Below are 24930 nucleotides of genomic sequence, written 5' to 3' on the forward strand. Positions count from 1 at the left end.
CCTTAATACTGTATTAACTCAAAGAATCAATAAACAAACAAAATAAACAAATTTATTCCAGGTATGCAAGGCTGGTTCAATATTTGAAAATCAATGTAACTGCATATTAACAGACTAATGAAGAAAAATCATATGATCATATATCAGTTGATACAGAAGAAATTATTTGTCAAAATCTAATATAATACCCATTAATGATAAAAACTCTCAAACAACCAGGAATAGAAAGGAACCTTTTCAACTTGATAAAGATCATCTACAAAAACCCTATAGCTAACATTAGACTTCATTGTAAAAGAGTAAATGATTTCCCCCTGAGACTGGAACAAAGTAAGGATGGTCATTCACCATTGCTATTCAACAAGACACTGGAAATTCTATCCACTGCCACAAGGCAACAACAGGGAAGGGAAGGGAAGGGAAGGGAAGGGAAGGGAAGGGAAGGGAAGGGAAGGGAAGGGAAGGGAAGGGAAGGGAAGGGAAGGGAAGGGAAGGGAAGGGAAGGGAAGGGAAGGGAGGGGAGGGGAGGGGAGGGGAGGGGAGGGGAGGGGAGGGATGCAGATCAGAAAAGAAGAAATAAAGTTATTTGCAGGTGACATAGTGGCCTTTGTAGAAAAACCCAAGGAATGTACAAAACCACTCCTAGAAAAATTAAGTGATTTCAGCAAGGTTGCGGAATATAAGCTCAATATACATAAATCAATTGTATTTCTACATATTGGTAAATGCACACATGGAAACCAAAACTAAAAGTACAATACTGTTTACAACAGTGCAAAAAAAAAAAAAAGAAATATATGTAAATCTAATAAAACTTTAATTGGAGCTGAAACCTACAAAATGGCAATAAAAGAAAGCAAAATCTAAAATGAAGAGACATATAGTGTTCATAGATCAAAAGACTCAATTTAGCAAAGATGTCAATTTTCCCCAAATTGATCTATAAACTTAATGCAACTTCTATCAAAATCCCAGCAAGAATATTTGGAGACATAGACAAGATTATTCTAAAATTTATATGGAGAGTCTAAAGAAGTAGGTTTTAATAACTAGTAGCTAAAAGAAATTTAAGAAGAATAATAATGTGGGGGAAATCACTCTCCTCAACATTAAGACTTTTCTAGCTACCAGTCTTAGGACCATGTGGTATGGCAGGGGGACAGACATAAATCAGTGAAACAGAATAGAGAAGTCAGAAATAGATGTACACAAATATGGCTAACTGATTTTCGACAGAGTTGCAAAAATAATGGATGAAAGAGTCAAGTCTTTTCAACAAATGGTGCTGGAGCAATTCTAAATCCATAGGCAAAAAAATATCTCAACCTAAACCTCGTACCTTATATAAAACCTAACTCAAGATAGATTTTTTTTAATGATTTCTTTATTTATTTGAGAAAGAAAGGGCATGGGAGAAAATATTTGCAAACTGCATATGTGACTTGCTTCGAAAATGTATGATGAACACTGTTTTTCTTTCTTCAGTAATGGGGTAAGGTGAGGGACTGGGAGGGATTTGGACAAAAATCAAGTAAATAAATAGAAATCTCAAAGAGTGGTGACGGATATGAAGGAATAAATCAGGGTAAAAGAACACCACATATAATTTATTAAAAATAACAGATAATCCAATTAGAAAATGGGGGAAAAAACACAAATAGACATTTCACAGAAAAGGATATTCAGATGTCAACAAGTACATGAAAAGATGTTTAATGCCACCAACCATTGGAGAAGCACAATATAGACCAGGATTCCTAGTCACTACCTGCTCAGTAGCTCCAGCCATGAGGTTCTGTTCACCAACTGGAAGTTAGAAATGAAGAGAAGGAAGAGCCTGCTATGACCACCATCACACTGGGCAGAAGGAAAAGCCGGGAAGGAATAGGGAGCCATTCAAAGCCCAGCCTCAGGACTGTCTATGCCCTTCCATGGTTTCACTAGGCAGGCCATAGATGAGAGTACTAGCAAGCCCCCACAGCACTCCCTATCCTTTTTCAATGACTGTTGAGCAAATTAATAATCTGGCCCCAGAAAAACACTAGTAAGTTTCGAGCGCCTAACGTGCAATCATAAGAGTGCTTGACAAAAGATACTGCACTTCCTATCATTTGTTGAGAGAGAAATGGGCCAGAACTTGACCAGATGTGCAAGCCACTGGAGAGTTAGCAGCTGTCCCATAGGAAACAGAGGAAAGGCTGAGCGCATGGGAAGGGGCTCAGACAATGAGGCCCAGAGATGCCCCCAGGCGGAGCCTTGTGGGAGAAGCAGGATCATCTGCGCAGGGAACATCTGACCCGATCCTGACAGAGACACCCCATTGCTACGCGGCCTGGCAATCCCTCCTTCCTGTGAAACAGCAATGATGAGAACACTGGTTGCACAATGCATGGTGTTCCGCCTCACCCCAGAAGCAAGCTGGTGGCAATCATTTACAGGCAGTAATAACTTCCTGGAACTGTACCTCTGCGTTCTTTCATTCAGGGGCATTCAGGCACTGAGGCACCCACCCTGTCTGGTATTTTAATCCCATGGCTTTAGAGATGAGACTACTGAGGCCGGAGAACACAGACTGGGGAAAGGCCCTCAGCCACTCAAGGCCTGTCCCGTGGCTATGGCCGTGGCCATGGGAAAAAAAGAAAGAAAGTACGGCTGCTCAGGACCCACCCTCCCCACATTCCCAAAGATACCCCCAGCACCCTCAGCTCTATGGGAACTCTTAACACCTCCAATGTTGGAGGGGCCCAATTTTAGAATATTCCAAAGAGGAAGATAGATACTTTCTAACTAAAACTCTTAATGAAATAATCATTGGCAGTTTAATGAAATAATCATTGGCAGTATAAAAGATCATCCTCTGATGCACTTAAATTTTGAGCCAACACCTACAATCTTAGTTCTGTGCCTACCTCTCCAAAGCTTGCATGAACCAAGGCTGTGGTCCCCACAAGGATTTCTGCCCATCTGCCCTTCAGCGGAGGCCCTAGCATGGGGACATCCAGTGGGGATCAGACTAACAAGTGGCACCAGTGCTTGTTACCCCCAGAGAAACCCTCACTTCGTAGGCAGCCAAAGGCTGAGCAGTGTCAGCCATGCTCAGCTCCCAGCAAAGGGAAGAGATGATTGTTTACTCTCTCAACTTGATTAAGACATGTCCAGTGCACCTTGGATACATCTACAATTAAAATGAAGCGGCTTAGAAGTCCTTTTCACAGAAAAGGACAGAAACTCTCAAGGTAAAGAGCACCAGGCTCCAGAGAAAAGCATGACAGAGACCAGAGACTATTTGTCCTCTTAGTCCTATGTTAAAAGTGCTTTCATGCAAACACCTTTTCAAGTTAAATCAGGTTCCTTTAGACCCTTTCACATTTTTTAATACTATAAGCTGGTCACCCAAAAAAATTCTTTCTTATTTGACTGCACAACAACCCTGCAAGGCAGGAGTAAACCACCCAGACAGCACACCAAGGCTTGGAGAAGTTAAAGGATCCAAGATCACACAGCAAAGTGATGGCCTTAAGACCATGTCTCCTGCCTCTACCTGGTGCAGGTCCCACTGTCACAAGATCTGCCTCCACACAGTTCCTTAACATCCTATTATCCATACCTGCTGACTTCTTTCAGAACCGACAACTGGCTGGCCAACACTTCAGCGCCATTATAACAGGTGATGGAACCCTGACTGCCACAGAGAGAACAAAAGTCAAAGCTACACTAAACTAGACTTTGGATTTCAGGCTTCCAAATTCCTCTGGCTCACAACCCAGTGTGAAGGAAAAGGCTCATTTACTTGGTTCAATCCTCCCTTCTAGTTAGCTTCATTAGCACACTGATGGCCTACCTTCCTGCTGAAGTGGGCTTCTGGTAAGCTAGCAGGTTTCTGTGGCTCTAGGGCCATCTTTATACCAACAGCAAAATTATGTCATAATAAGCACAGTGGACTCCTATTACCTCACAAACCCGGAAAGGAGCTAGGTCAAATTTTCTGAGGTCCCTTCCAAACCTAAGGAAAAAAGAGATCAAGGATAAAAGGAAAAAAATCACATCACTGAAGTATAGAGAGATGCATGGTCTGACCAAAATCTTTGCTCTTTACTGCTCCCATTAGGATGTAAGAATGTGAATGAACTCAGGGATTACCTCAGAGGCAAAGGGAGGAGAAATGTGGGAACATGATGCTCCCAAAGCTGGGGGCTCACCCACATGTTTGCAGGAGCCAGCAGGACAAGGTCTGTCACTCCAGGTCCCAGGACACGGTAGGTACTTAACACACGCTGAAAGAATGGAACTGAATTTGGTCAGAAATATGGAAATAAAGCTCCGCCTTGGGGAAACCTGGAAGTACCGCAATGAGTGAATATGTAGTGAGAATAGAAGGCCCACACTGAGTGAATAGGATCCAGGTCAAGCCCAGATGGGCTGCAGACCCAGAGAAGGGTAGACTCTGGGAGAGCCTGCCCGCGGGCACAGGCAATGACAGGAAGTCTGTCATCCTTCCTGATCTCTGAGCATGAATTTAAAATCCTTCCCTGGAAATCTGAAACACATGAGCCTAAATTACCTTAACCTCAGGATCCACAAACCACCAATCTAAGAAATTGACATAAAAATGAAGTAACAGGCCAGGGATGTCCCTGGAGCACCTGGCAAACATGAAGATGGGATCTGGAGGGACATGACCTCATCTGGGAGTCCGTGAAAGCCTCAAAGATGTAGCCACCACAAAGATAAGCTTGCAGCGAAAAACACTGACACACACAATAAAGATCACCTACCATGAGTGAGAGTGAGCAAACACTACGAACTAGAGTACTAACCCAAAAGGCTCAGACTTTAGAATAATCCTATAGGGACTACAAAATACATTTAAAATTATTAAAGAAGCAAAAGAAGAATTCAAAGCCCAAAGACTATGATTTTAAAGATTTTCTTTTTCTTTCTTTCTTTCTTTCTTTCTTTTTCTTTCTTTCTTTCTTTCTTTCTCTTTCTTTCTTTTCTTCTTTCTTTTCTTCTTTCTTTCTTTTTCTTTCTTTCTTCTTTCTTTCCTTCTTTCTTTCCTTCTTTCTTTCTCTTTCTTTCTCTTTCTTTCTTTCTTTCTTTCTTTCTTTCTTCTCTTTCTTTCTTTCTTTCTTTCTTTCTTTCTTTCTTTCTTTCTTTCTTTCTTCCTTTCAGAGAGAAAGTATAGCAGGGGTGAATTGGAGTGGGACAAACAGACCCTGTGCTGAGTGCAGAGCCTGACGCAGGGCTCAGTCTCACCACCCCTAACATCATGACCTGAGCCAAAATCAAGAGTCAGATGCTTAACCAACTGAGCCATTCAGGTGCCCCAAAACCAAGAGGCTATTTTTTAAAACAACAGATCGATTAGAAAAAGATATGAGCAAATAGAATCTCTACAAACAAGAAGCAAAGACCCTGAAGTTAAAAACTCATAGAATGACAGAAACACAGTATTTGAGAAATAAAGACCAAAAATATTCCAAAATGATATTAAGCCACATAATAGTGAATCAGAGCCCCAAGCAAAATAAATTTAAAAAAGACTTGCCACACACACACATAAGGAAGAATTGCTGAACCAAAAGACAAAGGCACATTCTTACAAGCAGCCCGGGAAAACAAGCAGATTACCCAGAAAGGAGCAAGAATCAGACAGACAGCCGACTGCACAGTAGTAACGACAAGGGCCAGAGGACTATTAATGCTCTCAAAGCCCAAGAGAAAATGTCAATCAACTTATCCCTTGGGAGAGGGTACTACTACTCATAGACTCACTGAAAGAACACTAAAGAAAGAACTTGACGAAGAAAACCAAAGCCAGAAGAAGGTAATGGCACAAGAAGAAACTGGTCAAGAAGTTCACATAACGTTCAAGTATTAACTGTCTAAATCATACCCCAATTGTACAAATCAGCATCATAATACCAGCAGGGGTGATCAGGGCCCTGCACGCTCAGCCACAGGGCTACACAGCCTCCTGAAACCCCCTCCCTGCTGGGAGTTCTGGCTTAAGTGTAAGGTACTGAAGATGTAATAGGTCTGCCTGGAAAAGGCTTATGAACAGCCAGCTGTTGAGATCAATAAGCCAGTTCCAGAATATTCCAACTACAGGCATCCTATCTCATAGCAGTAAAGCACACTGCAAGAGCCACCCCTTACAGTGGGTCTGTCATACATTGCCTCATTTCATTTTACCCTGCACCTACAGGTGCTGTATCATGACTCAGACCAGGTAGATAAGCTGCCAAAGGTCACACTGCCAACAGTGACAGCATGGCGGTCATGATAGAAGTTCTCTCCCTGCAAGCCCAGCCATGGAAGATGTCCCTGCTTGGCAAAGGTAAATCCCTCTTGCAAACTACTGATGTGGTGTGAGGTCTGAGTGGGGAGACTCTGTGGGTCTCCTTTTCCAGGGTAAACTGCATTCAGCATGCATCGGGGACTTCCAGGTGGGTGGGCACAGGGAAGACCAGGCCAAAGAACTAGCAGGGGCCCAACATGGGGGGAAGGAAGGAGCCATCACTCCGAGGGAAGGTGGGGTGACCATCACGCATGGATAGGTATAGGAGGGACAAGAGAATGTCTCCAACTCCCAATTCACAGAAGTCAAAGTGCCTGGTGAGAACTTCACTCATGGGGATCCCTGGGTGGCGGGCGGTTTAGCACCTGCCTTTGGCCCAGGACGCGATCCTGGAGACCCGGGATCGAATCCCACGTCGGGCTCCCGGTGCATGGAGCCTGCTTCTCCCTCTGCCTGTGTCTCTGCCTCTCTCTCTCTTTGTGTGACTATCATTTAAAAAAAAAAAAAAAAAAAAAGAACTTCACTCATGATTTACATGCAGTCGTACAGTTTGGGACCTTTAAAGACAGCGTATCTGTTTGGAAAAGTGACCCCCAGTGAGTTCCTTGAGGACACCAACGTGGCCAGCCCATCTCCTCGTGTCCAAGATTATCTCTGGCCCGGACAGACACAAACAAAGGCTGCGGAGGGAGGGCCTTAGCCCCCTTTTACCCAGTCTCTGCTGGGGGGCTGGAAACCGCCTGGGGCCAGCCTGGGAGCCAAGCCACATCTGCACTGACTAGGATTCAGAGGGGGTGGGTGGGACTCCAAAGGGCAACCCTCAGGCGTCCTCAGCCACATAGAAAAGGCCAAACCCCCCCCATGTGATTTCCCCACAGACCTTTCTTATACTTTCTTTTTCATTTTCATAGTCTAGGAAAGAAAATACTTTGCATTTGTTTCTTATTAACTTACAAATCATAAAAAACATGTTTTGCAAGAATGTTTAACATCCACAAAGTTCTTTTTTAACCTCTTGTAAGTCCTTTAAGCACTCTTTGCTCAAGGAAGAGGAAAATGCATTTTTGCCAAGAATAAACTCCTCGCTTTAAGTGGGGTTCAGCTTTAAGTCCCAGGCTCAGAAACTCCAGCAGGGCTTATACAAACTGAGAAAGGAAGTTCTCCCCCAGGTTCAAGTCCACAAGATCGTAAGCAGCAAGATCTTCATACATACTCACCAAGCAAAATCCGGTTGAGGGTGGGGGAGAGGTGAGGACTGGATAGGCTCTGCAAGCTTGGCCTCTCCCCTAACCAACAGACCCCAAAGAGAGCCATCCAGGGGAATCTAGATAGGAGATTTTCAGCTGGGACACCTCCCACCCTGGAGAGCCACAGGACCCCTGTGGGAGATGCAGCTTTGAGCAACACCGCGCACCTCAGAGGATGCACAGCTAGGCAGTGCTGCAGGCGGGGACCCCTGGGCTCCCCAAGCACTGGGATTAAGAGGTGGCAGACAGCATCATGCCAAGCTCGCACTGCAGGAAGAATGTGCATGTGTGGTACATCAGAGAGCTCTGCCTTATGCATGTGCGAGTGTAAATACACTGTCAACCAGTCACCCAAACAGTGCCAGCAACACAGGGCAACCAAACGGTGGTGATTTTGCTGATGCAGTGGGGCGTCCTCACACTGCAGTGGTTACTGAGCTGAAATTATCCCTCCTTTGTGAATGTTTGCATTCTTCCCCCGCAAATTCGTATGTTGAAGCCCTAACCCCAGATCGATGATATTTGGAGATGGGGCCTTAATGAGGTAATTAGGGCAGGATGAGGTCATGGTAGGGTCTTCATGATGGGTTTAGTGTTCTTATAAAAAAGAGACCCCAAAGAGCTCGCTCTTGCTCCATGGACACATACAGGAGGCAGGTGTCTACAAGATTCTTAGTAACAAAAATGAACTTCACTAGAAACTACTACCCAGGGCAGCCCTGGTGGCTCAGCGGTTTAGTGCTGCCTTCAGCCCAGGGCCTGATCCTGGAGACCTGGGATCAAGTCCCACATCGGGCTCCCTGCATGGAGCCTGCTTCTCCCTCTGCCTGTCTCTCTGCCTCTCTCTCTGTCTCTCATGAATAAATAAATAAAAATCTTTAAAAAAAAAAAAAAAAAAGAAAGAAACTACTTCCTAATACAGGGGCAGCTGAGGACAGAACCTTGTCTCCTCTGCCTTTTAACACCCCAGAGCCAAGAGCACACCTCCAAATCATGTCTGTGCACACATGCACACACGTGCACATGCACACACGCACACACACACTAGTCCTTCCCAGGACACTTGGGTGAACCAAGCAGCTGACATTCTTAACTGATTTGATTTCACCAGCCGAAAGGATCGAAATCCGTTCACAAAAATGCAGAGAATAATGCAACATGGGATCAAATAAGACAACATGGGAACAGATAAAGTAGAGCTCAAAGGTAGAGGACACTAACAGGAGCCAGGAATGAGGCAGCCCGGGTAAGCAGCCCCAGAGATGCAGAACTTCCTGATGGGTGGCCCCCCAGGTACAAAAGGACTCTAATCAGTAGTAGCACAGTTCCCTCAGCCACAACATCTGAACAAATGTAGTGTATTTGTTTTTTTTTTAAATAGTTCAGGAAAAAAAAAATAAATAAATAAATAAATAGTTCAGGAAAAGGATGAGTGAGTAATCATGAGGAGAGGCCAGAGCCTCAAGGACGCTGGAGAGCCGCTCCTGCTACAGCCCCTTCGACCAGACCTGCCCCTCCCCTGACAGCTACATCTGCCTCCCCAGATACCCTCTGTCTGCTGCCCTGCCCCATCCACCCTGGTCCCAGACAGAAGCAAGGAGATCTCTCACCCCAGGCAGCAGACCCCAAGACTCCCCAGCTCAAAGCTGCAGAGCCTGCCTGCTGCAACCCAAGCTAACTCTAAGCCTCTGTGTGGCTTTTCTTGGCCACCAGCCATGCCCTCCTTGGGCTCTGGGTGCTCTAGACATGGGGCTTCAGTTTTGCCCCCTATAAGGAATCTCCCTGCTCTGCCAGCTGCCCTAGGGATTCCAGGTGCCTCCCCCCATCTCAGCGAGGTGCCTCTGCCACATTGTAGGACCGGGCATTTCACACAGCCCTACCACTGCTGACCCAGGGGCTAGATGATGGCTGGATACAACAGGAGTACAATAAATACCCCAGGGGTAAGTTGTCTCCCAGAAGCCAGCACACCCCCTAGCATGCAGTAAGCCCTTAATAAGTAGTACTGGAAGCACAAGAACACTTTCCACCCAAAGCACTGCATGCACCAAGGTTGGGGGTGGGGGGACGGGTGTGCTTAGTTCTCCAACCAAAGAGAACATGGATGTAGGGAGGATATCCCAAGTCAGCCTCCCATGGAGGTTGCATGTGAGCTGGGCCATATGGATGGGAGTTCAGGGGAGGAGGCATTCCAGGCAGAGAGAACAGAAAGGGCAAAGACCAAAGAGGATTGCATGTTCAGGGACATCTCCCACTGTTGGGGGGGCAGGATTGGAGTGTGAAGTCACCATCTTATCCTCCTCTACAATGATAAGAGCCAGTGGTTTATTGGCAGCAAATGTTAAATATTCCGGAGTTGTGCAAGCCTGTTGTCAAACAGTTAATAACTTGAAATCAGTGGTAGCCGAATTCAAACATGGCCAAAGGCTGCAAATTAGGGAAGAGCCAGCCACAGATCATGCTGCCCTGTCCCCCAGGCCTTTGTTTTTCTAGGGAAGTTGAACACTTGAGACCAGGCATTATCAACCCATCTTCCCAATGAAAATATTAACTGTGGAAATGTAGACATGCACGTTGTAGGTTAGAAATAAAACATGATCTCTGACTGATTGAATCCAGGGCCTTCCCTGCCAAGGAGCTCCACTGGAAAAGCTTCCCATCTTGTTGGTACTTTCATTCCCTAACCAGTAGCTTTAGGCAGCCAGTAACTTCTCCAGATGTTCACATCTGTGGCAGGTTGTACTTTCCAAAAATGGTTTGCAGCACTGTTTCCAGTCCCACATGCTCATCTTGCCTTGTGACCTTGACACTGCTCCCATCAGATGGTGGTAGGTCTGTACCTCCCTCCCATAAACCCAGGAAGGTCTTTGAACCACCTCCAGCAACAGAGCACAGCAGACCTGACTTGACGTGATTTCCAAGGCGGTACCATGAAAACACCAGGCATTGTAAGTGCCGGCTCTCAGCTCCTTCACGCTGGGGACCCAGCCACAGGTCCAGGAGGAAGCACGCACACCCCATGGAGAGGCCTCATGAAGAAGAAGCAAGGCCACCCCTGAAGCCAGCTAAGCCCCCAGCCAAGAGTCAGCACCTACCTTGCCAACCATATGGGAAAGCCCTCTGAAAGCAGCCCAGAGTGGAGCCACTCCAGTGAAAGTCACAATGAGCAGAGGTGAGCCGGCCCAGCTGAGCCCTGCCCAAATGGCAGACTCCTGAGTGGGAGCTGTGATAAATCTATTGCAGCCAAATAAAATCTATTTATTCTCATGAATAAATAAATAAAATTTAATAAATAAAATAAATATTTTTTAGAGAGACACAGAGAGAGAGAGAGAGAGAGAGAGAGGCAGAGACACAGGCAAAGAGAGAAGCAAGCTCCCTGTGGGGAGCCCGATGCGGGACTTGACCCCTGGACTCCAGGATCACAACCTGGGCTGAAGGCAGGCACACTCAACCACTAAGCCACCCAGGTGCCCCACTGAAATGGTTTGTTAAGTGGCAAATATATAACTAGAAAATATTCCTCATCAGGAAATCGGGGAGAAATACGATCCTCCTTGTGGAGTTGCTGTGATGGTCCCATCCAGTAAGGTGTGAGAGGTGCCAGTCTTGGCACCGGGATCCTGGCAGGTGCTCAGCAGCCAGGCATGGCCTCCTCCCCACCCCCAACTCACTCTCTGCCCACCCACCCCTCGGGGTTCCAGTGTGCTACCACCCCTGTGCTCCTTCAGTCTTGACTGAAGGAAGATTTTGTCCTAGGACAAGATTCAGCTTGTTAATAATGCACCCCGGTTTTCCAGACACAGAAAGATCTCAGGGATCTCTGTGTAGGTCAGCACACCAGCTGCTTTAGAATAGATTTCCCTGCCCAACCCTCAGAGCTCGAAGAGGACCCAGAAATCTGTATTTTCCAAGGATATCAAACCTCCCCTCCTACCCAGTGATTCTGACATGCAGTCTCTCACTCCACTTCCCAAAGCTGTGCCAAAATGCCACCATACTAAGGCCATTTTCAAGGGGCCAAACCCACAGAACCAAGGATTAGCACCTTGGACAGGAGCCATGGGTTTCTTGCAGCCTCAGTTTGCCATCTGTATACTGTGGTAGCCCCCTGAGGGATATCCATTAAGGAGACAATGTATAAACTTCCTGGCATAAAGAGGATGTCCTGCAGATACCAATGTTCTTATATCCATCTTGCAGATCCCTTTGGACTTTTCAGAAACCTTGTCTTTATAATAATCCCTGTTACCTGCTTTGAAGTGGAGCAGCCTGTATCTGCCTCTTTCCCTAGGGCAATGGTTCTTAGTCTGGGCTACATATCAGAATTGCCTGGGGCTCATGGAAAATGCCAAAATCCTGGCCCACCCCAAACCAAGTGCATGAGTCAAAGGGCTGAGGGGTGGATGGTAAAGGGGGTGGGGCACGCAGGTAACCCTAACATACCCAGAGTGGCCGTGAAGTATGAACTTGTAAAGAGAAGTTACATATTTTACTCACTCTCAGTGCCTGAATGCCTAGGCTTTGCATTATACATAAACATATACATAAAAATATAGGTTTAGATTAGGTCGGATTAGAGCACAGCAGATTAGAGAGAGACAGACCTGTGCTTTCCCATCTCTCTGTGGCAAACACCCCTTGGCTCCTTGTGGGTCTCAGGCACTGGTTAACATGGGGCTTCCTGGGCTGTAGGAAGTGTAGTAAGTGCACTTATCCCTGGACCTAAGCAGAACCTGCTTCTTCCATGAAATCAGCATGCCCGAGCAGCAAAGGACATTCCCACATACAGTCGGCAGTGCTTTGCTCTGCAGACCTAGCTGAGGGGGGCAGGTGTACCAGCTCAGGCCCACACCTTATGGCTGGGATCTTGGGGCAGCCTCACTATTGAAATTAGGAATACCACTGTTCCCACTATCCACAATAGCCAAACCTTGGAAAAAGTCCACATGTCCACCAACTGAAGAATGAATAAAGACGATGTGAGAGATATATATATATATTAGCCATAAAAAGGAATGAAATCTTGCCATTTGCAACAATGTAAATGGAGCAAGAAGTATTATGCTAAATGAAATAAGTCAGTCAGAGAAAGACAAATACCATATGATTTCACTCATATGTGGAATTTAAGAAACAAAACAGAGGGACGCCTGGGTGGCTCAGTGGTTGAGCATCTGCCTTTGGCCCAGGTCATGATCCTGGGGTCCTGGGATTGAGTCCCACATCAGGCTCTCTGCAGGGAGCCTGGTTATCCCTCTGCCTGTGTCTCTGCCTCTCTTTGTGCATCTCTCATGAATAAATAAAAATCTTCAAAAAAAAAAAAGTAAAAGAAATAAAATAGATGAACATAGAAGAAGGGAAAAAATAAAACAGAGGGGAAGGCAAACCATAAGAGACTCTTAACTATAAAGAACAAACTGAGGGTTGCTAGAAGGGGGTGGGTGGGGATGGGCTAACTGAGTGATGAGGATTAAGGAAGGCACTGGTTATGATGAGCACTGGGTGTTAAATGTAAGTGATGAATCACTAAATTCTACTCCTGAAACCCATATTACACTGTATATTCACTAACTAGAATTTAAATAAAAATTTGAAGAAAAAAATAGTAAAAATTTAAATTTAAAAAAGGAATCCTGCTGCATGTTTGAAGTTGGAGTGCTCCCATCTCACTTTGCAGCCTTGGCTTTAAAGCAAACGATGGAAGCAAGTGATGGGAGAAACAATCCGTCACCAACACATTCCCAGTTCCCCACCGGGCACCCAGCCAAACCCGGGTGTGCCTCCCAGCAGGCAGCGAGACCCCAGAGCACTGGTAGTGCCACGTGGGTGGCCCTACAAGGCTCCTACACCAATTCCCCTAACTCAGTCCTCCTGTGGCCACCCACAGAGCTGCATGGAGATGACGGCAGAGCCGCCAGTGGAAGGCCCTCAGCACCCTCCTAAAGATGAAACAACCGCTGACCCAGATGCCATTTGGGACCCTCTGTGCCTGAGAAATGCCTGTCCCTGGATTAGACCACTGTGAATGGGGATGCACCCTTACCACACTGAGTCACCAAGCCAGATGCCATCCAAAGGGCAGGTGAATTAAATCACACGGTCAATCCCTGCCGACCGGCAACCACCCCAAGATGCACTGAGGAGCGAAAAACCAAGACTTGCAGAGGAATAGAAGACTTCGGAAGGAAGTAGGAGAAACCAGTAACGGTGACACCTGAGATAGGAGTGAAAGGCCAAGTGGTCAGTGGTGGGAGGCAGACTTATCTACGTCTTCACGGCTGGAATCCACACTCTGAAGGTGACCAGCCACTGGTCAGCACTGTCATAACAGATGAACTTCAAAGAAGCATAGGTAAATGAGAGAGGAGGTGGACATATTCACCAGAGCTCACCATGGAGCATCCTCACCGACAGCAACAAACTGCTTAAATCTCATCTCCATTTGTGAGTAGCTGTTCAGCCTTGGGCAAGTTCCTCAACCTCTCTGGGCTTTAGTTCCCTAAACTGTAAAATGGGAAGGATAATAGGTACCTGGTCAAATTGTTGTGAGAACTAAATCTAACAATGTCATGCAGGACATGAGTCAGTGTGGTGCTGGCACAAAGTGGGTGTATAAAGAATGCAGGGTGATTTGCAAACAGGAGCTGCGGTCTGCATCTAAGAGGCCTTTGCCCCACCCGGAGAGACCCTTGTGCTCAGAGCCATGGGGGACCCGCAGGCATAGCCATTAAACGGCTCAGCCACCGTGGGCGAGCCCCAGGTACCAGGCAGACAGAAGAGAAATGGGAGCCTGCCAAGGCTGACCCAAAGAAGTCACCAGGGGGAAGAGAGGGACACAGGCACTCCCATACCTGTCCCCTGCCAAGTGATTCTCCTGACAACCCTGCAAGCCTCTTTCGGATTTTATAGATAAGGACCTGAGCTGTAACAAAGCAGAGTAAGAAGCTCTGTGCTGGTGGGGGCTCCTCCCCTTCTCCTGGCTCACGTCTCACACTGCTCATTGGCTTTTATTTTTTTCCAACTTTATATTTTTCTGTATACTTGTTATTGGATTTTGATTTGCCAACGTATAGTATAACACCCAGTGCTCACCCCGTCAAGGGCCTCCTTCAGTGCCCGTCACCCAGTCACCCCACCCCCTTGTCCACCTCCCCTTCCACAACCCCCTATGCTCACTGGCTTTGATGGAGCTGGGATCCTGGCTCCCTGTGGTAGCACTGCCCATCCTTTCTCCAGCCTGGCCCCCAGACACTGGGGACAGGAAACAGGTCACCTACACGTGTGCTCTGTATGGGCACCTGGAGGAGACCATCCCTGGATTCAGTGGGCTGCCCAGGCTGGTGCTAATGTTCCCTGTCCTCCAACCCTGGCAATCTGCGTCCCTGCCCTTCCTCCCACCCCAGGCTCACCTCCCTGGACTCAGCAGGAACCCCATCTAGGGCTACTTGTCAGCATCACATGTCAAGGGCCAAGGATCTGCACTGGCCCTGGGCCCACAGGTGGGTGCATGGACCCTCATGACTATTTGGCACAAACACACACCCTCTGAGGAAAGGGGGTTTCCCATCACAGCCTCTCTTCAATCCAGAAGCTACTAGAGGAGAAGGTGAGTCTCTAAGAGCAAGGCCTGAAACACCGTGGCAAGATCTTCAGTAAACTTCCTTGGCCTTCCCAAGGGGCTCCTACAGCCATGTATTCAGGTAAGTGTATGCTGGGGAAGTGGCAGTACCCAGGCCCTGGAGCATTGCTGGGGCTGCGTTTGGGACTGGGCCATCATACCCCCGTGTCAGAGCAAGCCGTGGCCTGATCTCGACGGGCAGCTGGGGCCTCCTCTGAGCACCAGGGCATACTCCACACCCCTGCCTTTCCTCTCCAAACCCTCCCTAGTCCTGTCCAGGCCATCCTGCATGAGTGGGTTCCCAGACTTCCCTCCACACTCCTTCCTCGCCTCCCCCAGCATCTCACCATCTCTCACAAGCATCTCAAAGGCAGCACATCCACACTCACCCTTCTCCCACCTGGGCTGCCGCCCACTCTGCTTACCAGCTCCTCACTGGTCCGAGGTCCCAGCTCCCTGACCAGGTCTGCCACAGAGGTTCCCGGCTGCCACGCATGCCCCTCTGCACACCCACCCATTGCAGCCCAACCAGTCATCTGAAAGCACAGGTCAAAAAAATAAAATAAAACACAGGTCAGACCCCATCCTTCCCGGGGTCCCCAGCCTTGTGGAATGAGATCCAAAGGCAAGCTGTAGCTTGTCAACGTCCTTCCGACCCAGGCCCTGCCCGGCTCCCCAGCCCAGGGAGTTGTGAGCACTCAATAGAAACTCTGTGGTTGAGTCGTGGGGAGCAACGGCGGCCTCTGTGAGCGAGCTGGAAGCGGCCAAGAAGAACTTGGGCGAGGCCCTGGGGGACAACGTGAAACAACACTGGGCTAAGTTAAAGTTGTGGTTCAAGCAGAAGATCAGCAAAGAAGAGTTTGACCTTGAAGCCCATAGACTTCTCACGCAGGATAATGTCCATTCTCACAACGACTTCCTCCTGGCTATTCTTACGCGTTGTCAGATTTTGGTGTCTACACCAGAGGGTGCTGGATCTTTGCCCTGGACCGGGGGTTCTGCAGCTAACCCTGGAAAACCAAAGGGAAAGAAAAAACTTTCTTCTGTTCGTCAGAAATTTGATCATAGATTCCAGCCTCAAAATCCCCTCTCGGGAGCCCAGCTTGTGGCAAAGGATCCCCAAGATGATGATGACTTGAAACTTTGTTCCCACACAATGATGCTTCCCACTCGGGGTCAGCTGGAAGGGAGGATGATAGTGACTGCTTAGGAGCAGGGGTTGGACAACGTCACCGAGGAGGCAGTCTCAGCTGTTGTCTATGCGGTGGAGAATCACCTTACAGATATATTGACATCAGCTGTGTCCAGAAGGCAAGCTTATCGGTCACGTGCTGGCCACTTTAAGTATGCCTTGGGTAGTAACGTAACCCGCAGCCATCCCTGAAGAGTGGAGTAGTCGCTTACAACAGCGTAAGAGCAAGCCCTCGGCCTCTGCTCCTATGCAGGTCAGAACCCAGCTTCCCACCGCCCCCCCGATGGCGCGGAGCAGCAAGCTGCACGCCTGGCGTGCTCTGGGGCTACCGTCCCTGCGTCTTTGCCTCCGGCCAACGTGCACGACCTTTGTGACCTTTGCAGGTACACAGGGAAGTCATTCCTACACACACTGTATACGCTCTCAACGTTAAAAGGATCATCATGAAACTCTGGCATCCAAACCATGAAGAGCTGCAGCAAGACAAAGTCCACCGCCAGCGCCTGGCAGCCAAGGAAGGGCTTTTGCTCTGCCGAATTAAGGTGATTTGAGGGCATGGGACCCTCAGCAAATTCACTGGTTAGAGAATTGAATGTTTTTTGGGTCCACACTTCAAAACTGAAGTGTAGAGTGTAAATATAAACTTTCCTATGGAAATGTGACGCTGAGTACATTTTGCGTTGCTACTGTAAAGCCATTAATATAAATCTGACTTTGATAATGACCCATATCTGTGTGTGTGTGTGTGTGTGTGTGTGTTGTGTTCCCAGGTATGGGAGTAAGCACTGATAAAATCCTGTGCCTAGAATGGAGATGTTTTTAGGCATCTGAGGCTTAGTATCCTGTGGTCTGTTTGTGAGGTAGATGACATCCTAGAACAAAGAAGCTTTTATAACTTAGTTCCCATGATCAGCAGGACATCTGTGTGTTCAATGACAGCATATATTCTGTTATCTGGCAAGCCTAAAATTTCTGCCTTTTCCTAAAGAACTGTGCTCTTGGATTTGGGTTGAAATAATCCACAGTGTTAAAAATCATGTATCTCCTTTAGTGAGCAGATATAGGTATCTCCCCCCAAATTCATTACAACTCTATAGAAAATAGGACTTAGAAATGCTATACTGTTAGACAAAATAAAGTCCTTTCTTTGCATTAAAAACCAAAATAAAAACCCTGGAATGTAACTAATTAACAAAGTTTTTTCTCATAACTTACATTTCTTTTATACTTAATATGCCCAAAGACTTTGGCAAAATTCATCTCTTGATTATTCCTATAGAATAGGTTTTAAGAAGCCCATGTAGACATACTGGATTTATACTTAGAAATTCCCCACTTCCTGTGCAGTATCTGTTCTGTCCTTCGAAATGATAAAGTGCAAATAATTTACATTTAGCAGTGTTACTAATAACAAGGTTTGTTTTTTTAGAGGTGATGCTTTTTACTCAGAAGATAGTGTTGGTGACTAGATTAGAAGGTACAGATGGGTTGTGTAGGTCTAAGTAATATGTATAGATATGTATACATGGTTCAATATTTGTGTATATGATTTTGTACTTCAAATGTGACAAATAAAAACCTTTTGGGAGAAAAAAAAAAAGAAATTCTGTGGTTTTTCCTTGATAAAGGAGAGCTGTCAGGAACCACAACCTTTGATGTTCTGTTTCTGAGTGAAGCCATTAGGGTGTGGGCACCGTGAGTCTCACCCCCTGTATTGTCAAAGACATATAAAGGCTCTAGTCCAAGGAAAGACTTTCTAATGGTGTGATTTCTGGCAAAAAAAAAGGGGGGGGGCAGTGCCATGAGACAGTCAAGTGCAATTTGGCAAGAATTGTTTCCATAGTTCTTTCAATAGGCACCCAGTCAGTGTTTGTTAAAAACTAAAATAAAACAAGGATGCCTGGGTGGCTCAGTGGTTGAGTGTCTGCCTTTGGCTCAGGGCATGACCCCCAGGTCCTGAGATGGAGTCCCACATCGGGCTCCCCACAGGGAGCCTGCTTCTCCTTCTGCGTGTGTCTCTGCCTCTCTCTGTATGTCTCTCATGAATGGATAAATAAATAATCTTTAAAAAAATTAAAGACTTCGCCTTCCTTTCCCCAGACACCCTGGGGATATCTCTAGCATCATGTTATTTAAAAGTTCCTTACTTGTTGCCCATTGTCCTTCCCACACTCCTCCCTATATTGTGAGCTTGCTGAGAAGTGTGTGACACATTCTCCTCTGAATCCTTACCCTCCAGCCAGACACTGAGCAAGTGCCCAGGGATTGGATGAAGGGACAGGGGTGGCCGATGGAGTCCTCCTCCGCCAAACTCCCTCCCTGCTCCGCTCAAGTAAAGGACTCACACATCTGTCTCCCACGCGTCAGCATGCCATGCTGCAAGCCCTCCAGGGGCTGACTTGCCCGGGCCTGCCTGGCTTTGGCACCACTGCCAGCCCAGGTCCTGGCACCCAGAATGTGCCGGGTAAAGTCTGGCTGGTGAGGCTCCTACCCAGTGAATAAGGGATTACTCACTTCCCTGAGGCTTCATTTTGAAAATAAATTTAGTAACTTCTAAACAAATCATACCAACCCTCCAAGTTTTATTTGTTTAGTTAAATTAATTCTATTTTAATATTTCCATTAGCCATTTAATTTATTCTAAAACCTAGCACTGCAAAATAATAAGACCTCTCAAATATTGACAGACAGCAAAGTAAATGTCACCCAGTGACAACCATCTGTTTTTCTTCCAAATTCCTCAAGATGGAAAGTGTGTCGCCATGATTTATTTATGGGCCTTCCTGGGCCTGTGGTGCCTGTGCCCAGCCCTCCCTCGGCCCTGGACCAGGGCTACCAGATGCCACAATCTAGGCCCGATCAACACGGTGAGAGGGAAAAGAAGAAAGAGTCTGGGGTGAAAATGAGAAAATCTGCATGGCATGGAGAAACAGAGTCAGCTGGGTGAACTGTAAAAGCTGGCCATCCCCGGCCTCCCACCCCATACCAGAGGCTCTCTAACGTCCTTGGCTAGCGTGCTGACCCCTGCCCCATCTCTTTCCCCACTCCTCCTGGCCCTGCCCCTGGGATGAGAGGGCTCTCATCCTGTCCCACTAGTCTGGATGGGACAGGGCCACCAGGCTGCACAACCCGCACAGGGCTCTCACAGAGGCAAGGGCTGGCCGCTGGCAGCTGTGCCTCCCTGCCCGCCCTCGAGGGTCTGCTTCAGCATGGGAGTGACACTGGCACCCCGGCTCAGAGGCAGCTCCCCATGAGCCAGGTGCAGCGTGGTCTAAAGGAAAGTCTTCAGAAGTGACAAAGGGCAAAACCAGGTCCAAATCCTGTCCCCTTTCCTAGAATAGGCTTCCCCATGGGACTCAGGGTCTGTCTGCCTGTCCAAAGCAGGGCCCAGAGGGCCATGGCAGCACTCCCTCTCTCGCAGATGCCCAGCATCTCTGGGAAGGAAGGCTGTGGCCTGAGCCAGGGATACAGGTTAGTCTTCCCCCGGGGATGGCAGGGAGACAGACAGGGTGGCACCCACCCACCTGCTAGTAGGTTTGAGTGGACCTGCTGTTTACTTAGCACACATACCTCTCCAACCATCACACCAAGCCAAGGCAGCCTCAGGTATCCTCTGCACATGTCAGAGCCTTGCAACCCCAGACCACTTGGTCTTCCCCTCCCTAATTGCCTCTGGTTGTGCACTTCCTGCTCCCGCCCACACTCAGCATAGCTACACGGTTGCATCTTCAGTAGAAGATCTAACAGTTGGATAGGAGCCCTGAGCTCCTGCTGCAGCCTGGAAGGGAACAAAAGGCCAGGCCATTCGTTGGCCCAGCAAGCAGGCCCATCAACTCCACACCGTGCTCCAGGGATGCTGGATGCCTCAAGTCACCCAGAGGCCCGTGGAGAGAGACCAGACAATGAGGAGCTGTGCCTGCGTGTACTGTGCTGTGGTGGAGTCTGTGCCCACATAGCCGGTCCCAGAGAGGGGGCGGGCGGCCTGCTCAGGGAACAGGAGACGGTACCCAGAGATGGTGGCGTTGGAGAGGGGTCTGCAGGTTAGAGAGCATTCAGGAAGAGGCGGGTGTGAGGGAAGGATCAGAGGAAGGAGGGGCACCTGGCTCAACTCACTGGACTGGAGCAGAAAGCACTAGAATGGAGTAAATGCAAGCCTGTCAAGGCTTCCAAGAAAGCACAGACTTCAGCTCAAGAGCCATGGGAGCCACGATGTTAGCCTGGGGGAAGGACGTGCCCCAGTTTGAAACTGAGACACCCATGGGGCTGCCATGGAGGGCTGAAAGAAGCCAGCCCAGGAGGAAATGCTGGAGACAGTGGGAAACACAAGTCTGAAGAAGAGCCTGAAAGGTGTTCCCCACACAGAGGCCTGCCCTGTCCCTGGGTCTGTGTGGTCCCACGGACAGGGTCTCATGGAGGCAGGTAGGCAGCACCAGCAGACTGGCAGAGACCATGTGGGGAGGGAGTGACCCTCGGCCTCGGGAGGGGCCCCTGCACACCCGGGGAGCCCTCAGTGGATGATGTTGAAGGGAATGGGCTCATCCTCTGACACCAAGGCAATAAATGTTTACTGAGCAATAGCCGCATGCAGGGAGGCTGCTGAACATGCTAGGAGACCGGGTGAGCAGAAAAACCCTGTCCTGCCCCATCCACCCCAGGCCTCTCCTGGCACGAGGACACAAGATGCAAATGGAAAAATGATATAGCTCAAGTGACAATCAGGGGTTGCAGCCAAAGAAGCCCATGAAACCAAAAGGACATGGTGGGGGTGAGCGATCCAGGCGGAGTGAGAAGGGCAGAGTGCTCGTGGTCCCCGGTCCTGGCGTCATTACCGGATCCGGCAGGAGGCCCCATGCACAAGGGGTTCTTCCTTCCCAGGCCTTCCCAACCTTGCCCCCAGAGGACAAAGAAAAATATATTCAAACAGCAACCCAGACCACAGTGTCCTGCCTGTGGCCATCATTTCTCTCACATAAGCTCATGGCACAGTTAGGTATGGATGGATACCACACAGGCAAGGGAAGGACGTGCAAAGAGGTGAAGTGCTCGGAGTAAGAACACATGGTCTACAGCAGAATGGTGGGTGGTCAAGCCAGGACCTGCCCCTCACCCTGGCTCTCAGGCCCAGGGGCAGCTGGGAAGACACCCACCAAGCTCAGAGACAGCTGGGAAGATCCTAACCAGGCCTCGGCACAGCTGGGAAGACCCCGGCCAGGCCCAGGAACATCTGGGAAGGCCCCAACCAGGCACAGGTACAGCTGGGAAGACCCTGGCCAGGCTCAGAGACATCTGGGAAGACCCCAACCAGGCCCAGGGACACCTGGGAAAATCCCAACCAGGCACAGGGAAGCTGAGCAGCACACACTTCCCCAGACCGGCTCTACCCCCATCCGCCCACACGCTGCATCCCAAAGAACTGCCACAGACATGCCTTGGTGACACTTCTCCCATTTCTTATCCACATGTTTGGGTTTTCAATTATCTCAACAGGTTCTGCCGACATCATCCCAGGAATTAACGAAGCTGCCAGTCTCACAGCTCAAAAGGAGGGAAAAAGAAGTTGTGTGTTCACAGCCAAAGGAGGAGTTCATAAATTTTCACAAAATCACTAGATGTGTGTGATTTACAGCTAGGCAAGTGGCGTCAAGCCCCTGAGGAGCAAGGAGATGGCTGCAAGGGGACAGAATCCAGGGAGAAGGCACAGCCAACGGGCTCTAGAGGATGGCATTACTCAGCCAGGGGACACCCCGAAGGACACGGCCTGTGAGCAGTGTCTGCAAAGGTGGGCAAAGGTGGCGCATCCCACAGGCCCTGCCCCAGGATGTCCTGGACCATCACACAGAGAGAACACCGGGCCACCTGTCACCAGGCACCAGCTGAGTGGGTTCCAGCCACCCAGCACACCAGGAGCCCCTGCAGATTCTACGTAGCCCTCCCTGCAGCAGTAGGTATCCAAGGTGCCCCGAGACAGGGACATGACTCAGGCCAGGGTGATGACCCTGGTGCAGGGCAGCATGGACACTTGGAGGACAGATCTCATGTCATTCCCAAACACCACACCTGATGCACCTCGATGCTCAGGAGGAAGAGAAATAAAGAAAAAGCTTTGCGAGTCTCAGGACACAGTCCTCCAAGACACCCTGAACCTTTTGTCTGCCCATTTTTCAGCTGGACACACTGAGGTCTGGGCATCCATGAACTTCCCAAGGTTTAGCAGGTAATAAATGGTAAAGATAGTAAAGACGGTTCAAAGCCATGTCTGATGGACCAACACCCAGGTTTTCCACCAGCTGCTTCTCCTATGCTGGTGACAATCAGGCAACAGAGCATGCCTGGGTATAGATTTTCCTATTAGTGTCATGGTCATGCCTTAGATATTCCCTTGCATGCACCAAATATTTTACTTTAAGAGATAATTTTTTTAAAGTTCCCAGAGCCAACAGAAAGCAAAGCACTCCTCTCCCCACACATGGATGGGCAGCCACATGCAGCCACAGGCCGAGGAGGAATCTCAACAAGGCAGAGTGAGGAACTTTCTGGATCTCCTGCCCCACCAGACTGAGAGCTTGTCTGTGGCCCCCAGCATGCCAGGTTCTGAGGGGGTGGGGAGCATCCTGCAGCTGTCCCCAGGGTGGCCACAACCATTGTGGAGAAGGCCAGGGGAAGTGGCTGCCACTGTGCCTGGGCCTCTGCCACCACCAGATAAGGTCCCCAGCCCCAAGGAGCTGTGATCTGCAACAGGCTACTACTTCCTGAAACACAAGCCCTGGACTATCTCACTGCAGGATGAAAGGTGTCTAGGGGAGGGAAGAAAAACATGCCCTGAAGGGCAGCCCACCCACCCACCAGTGAGGACAGCTGCTCTCGGGACAGTCAGGTCAGGGAAGGGGTGAAGAGGAGGGAGAGAAGAGGACAGTGAGCTTGATGGACGACAGACACTTGGTGACAGGACCCTGTGGCCCCATCATGGAAGAGGCGTGAGCAGGTGAGACCTGGCTGCTTGAAGGAGCTGAGCGGGGACAGAGGCGCTTGTCCTCATGCAGGGTCAGCCTGGAGGCAGGGTCACTGGAGGGCCATCTGGGAGGCCAGCTCACCAGGGGCAGCTGCTGCCCCACGCACAGGACAGCACGATCCTGGATGTGATGCAGAGAAGTAATAATAGATTGTGAGGAGGCCAGAAGGGCTTTAGGTAACTGGACTTGTGTTCAAGCCTGACCATGGGACCTCAAGGCTGCTCAACCTCTCCAGTTTTCCTCATCCTTCTGGCAGGACTGAGAATTCCTTCCCTTCAGAAGGGCTCCTAAGATCATTAGAGATCCTACATCTGCCCATGAGGCACAGATAATATCAGCTCCTGGTCACTGAAAGCCTCTGATGGGCTCCCATACAAAGGTAGCGTGGTTGTCATTCGCATCTTACAGATAGGACAGAGGCTCAGAGAGGCTACGGGAAGCGACAGTCTCCCATTTCTGCTTTCTTCAGAAAGCAGTCTTCAGACTCCAATGACTCGACTCTTTTTTTGTACCCCAGCCACTTGTTTAGCATAAGCCCATTGATTCACATCTCCTCGGTGGAGATCAGCAGAGCTATTTCCAATGTTCACATTTTCATTCTTTGAAAGTCCAGGAAGTTCTTCCAAAACCGCACAGAACAGACAGGAGGCCAGGGGACCAGGGGGCCAAGGCGAGGTGTGACTTCTCTGAGAAGGTGGTGCTCATCCCCCCAAATGTTTACAGGGAGTCCCTTCGTGCCCCCTGACCCTCTCTACCGGGTGACTAGGTGGCTATAAGAAGATAAATGTTTCACTATGCAGAAATGCCCCCCTCCAAGCAGATCCGGGCAGGTTCTGGCCTCTGCCATCTCTGGCCTTGGGGGTGACCCCAAATCCTCCACATTCCTCCTTCTCCAGGTCAGGAATGGCATCTATTTTGCAAGGGAAAGTTTCGGAGGCTCCCCCAGGCTGTTGAGGGACTTAAATCACAGGTATCCCAGGGCAGGAATGGCTGACAGGGGCAGAGTCCCCATCAATCTTCTCACAGGACACTCCAGGCTCTGACTGAGGATTTACAGGGTGGGAGGGACGCGAGACAATGCCGCCCGCCTGGGTCCTGCCAGCAGCCCTTTCCCACCGTCAGCTCAGCTCGAGGCAGCCCTGCCAGGTGCTCCAGAAAGGCCGGCTCGGGGAGGATGGAGAACCAGTGCCCTGGAAGCAGAGGATGCTCCCCCGCATGCACCTCGGGTTGGCGGGCTTACCAACCACTTCGCTGGCTCCTTATTCTCATCTGTATGTGTCCAAAGTCTCTGCAAAGTCTCAACTTTTTAATTGAAGAAATAAAAGAAAACAACAAGCTTTGTTTTGCTTTGCTTTGCTTTGCTTTGCTTTGCTTCGCTTCGCTTCGTTTCGTTTCGTTTCGTTTTGTTTTGTTTTTAGGCAATGTGCTCTCAAGTGCTAAGAATCGCTCAGGCATCTCCCACCAGCCTGTGGGGAATGTCGACATGCAGCGGAGAGCCTGGACATGTCTAATTTCCCAGGGAACCCACATAAAAAGCCCTTCTTGTTGCAGGAACAATG

At 48.9% G+C, this 24930-nt stretch overlaps 2 long non-coding RNA genes across 13 annotated transcripts in view; one reads left to right on the forward strand and one right to left on the reverse strand.

Moving 5' to 3' along the window:
- Positions 1-4141, reverse strand: part of LOC144291613 (uncharacterized) — a 51160-nt gene extending 47019 nt beyond the window's left edge. For 5 of the 8 annotated variants that reach the window (XR_013358961.1, XR_013358962.1, XR_013358965.1 and 2 more), the window contains exon 1: positions 3608-3834. This is a non-coding gene — a long non-coding RNA (uncharacterized LOC144291613). Of the gene's footprint in view, positions 1-3607 lie in introns of all 8 variants that reach the window. The other 3 variants (XR_013358963.1, XR_013358964.1, XR_013358959.1) reach the window with 3 other exon arrangements.
- Positions 3977-22738, forward strand: LOC144291615 (uncharacterized). Of its 5 annotated transcripts, XR_013358967.1 has the most exons (4): positions 3977-4256; positions 6209-6340; positions 15140-15251; positions 16745-17977. It is a non-coding gene; the product is annotated as an uncharacterized LOC144291615 (long non-coding RNA). The 5 variants fall into 5 exon arrangements; XR_013358969.1 differs by lacking the exons at positions 15140-15251; positions 16745-17977 and adding an exon at positions 21849-22738 and having other exon boundaries at positions 3981-4256; XR_013358968.1 differs by lacking the exon at positions 15140-15251 and having other exon boundaries at positions 3981-4256; positions 16745-17971.
- The last annotated feature ends 2192 nt before the right edge of the window (positions 22739-24930 follow it).

Source organism: Canis aureus, chromosome 20 (genome assembly GCF_053574225.1).
Source record: "Canis aureus isolate CA01 chromosome 20, VMU_Caureus_v.1.0, whole genome shotgun sequence".
NCBI classification, from domain to species: domain Eukaryota; kingdom Metazoa; phylum Chordata; class Mammalia; order Carnivora; family Canidae; genus Canis; species Canis aureus.